Consider the following 1,344-nt stretch of genomic DNA (forward strand, 5'->3'; position numbering starts at 1 on the left):
AAACATATAGCCAAGAGTGGCTTGTATATTCTCCCTCAAAAGGCTGGGTTTATTGCTTTGTTTGTAAACTCTTTTCAAACCTTGCATCTTCTTCCACAGCTTTAGCTACTGAAGGGTTTAATGACTGGCAAAAAACCCATCTTATCCAAACTCATGAAAACTCAGAGAAGCATAGGAATGCCATGTTGGCCTACCTAACAAGGAAGTGAGGGCAAAGGTTAACTTCCAAGCTAGAGGAACAAATAAAAGCAGAACAGCAGTACTGGTGGCATGTCATGGAGAGAATTATTGCTGTAATATGCACTCCTGTAGAACAAGGCTTACCATTCAGAGGAGACAATGAACACTTTGGATCTCCAAATAATGGCAATTATCTTGATGTGTTAGAACTAGTGGCAAAATTTGATCCATTTTTACTTGCTCATATCAATTGGTATGGACATTCTGTATCAGGCAGTCCCTCTTTGTCAAACACTATATGTGAGGAAATGATTCAACTCATGGCAAAAAAAAAAGTTAAGAATGCAATTCTGGCTGATGTGAGAAAGGCTGGATATTTCAGCTTTTCAGTAGGTTCCAATCCTGACATTTCACATACTGATCAGTTGACTTTAATTATCAAATATGTATCACCTGAAGATGGTTTGCCAACTGAGAGATTTTTAACTTTCCTTGAGCTAAAATACCACTCAGGAGAAAGCATGGCTGATTTAGTGTTCAACTATTTTACTACTGAGCTTGAAATTGACTTTAGAAAATGCCGCAGGCAGCCTTATGACAATGCTACCAACATGGCTGGTAAGTACAATGGTATGCAGCAAAAAATCATTGGGGAAAAAACAATTTGCATTATTTATTCCATGCACAGGTCGCTCTTTAAATCTGGTGGGCCATTCAGCCTTGATGCAGTGAACTGTTTTGGCATTATCAATGAAATTTATACCTTCTTTTCATCCTCCACAAAGAGATGGGCAGTTCTAAAGTCATTTTTGCTACCTCAGTCTAAAGTGCCTAAATATTTGTCAGACACTAGGTGGGGTGCACACACAAAAGCCACAGAAGCTGTTTTGGAATGTTACAGTGGTATCATTGATGCCCTCAGTCATTCGTACTCTGACATTAATGGGAAGAGAGAGACCAGGCTTCAAGCTAACAATCTTTTGCAGAAAATTGGTGTTTATGCTGCATTTGTGTTTATGCAGCATTTGTGTTTATGTTGCATTTTTGGACCCGTGTGCTAGGTCATTTTCACAAGGTCAGCAAAGCCCTTCAGAAATCAGACCTCTTATTGAGTTCTTGTGCAAGTTTGTACAGTTCACTTCTGGATTTTTTAAGGAAAATTAG

The sequence above is a fragment of the Gekko japonicus genome, unplaced genomic scaffold (assembly GCF_001447785.1).
Source record: "Gekko japonicus isolate JY-2015 unplaced genomic scaffold, Gekko_japonicus_V1.1 scaffold162, whole genome shotgun sequence".
In the NCBI taxonomy this organism is placed as follows: Eukaryota; Metazoa; Chordata; class Lepidosauria; order Squamata; family Gekkonidae; genus Gekko; species Gekko japonicus.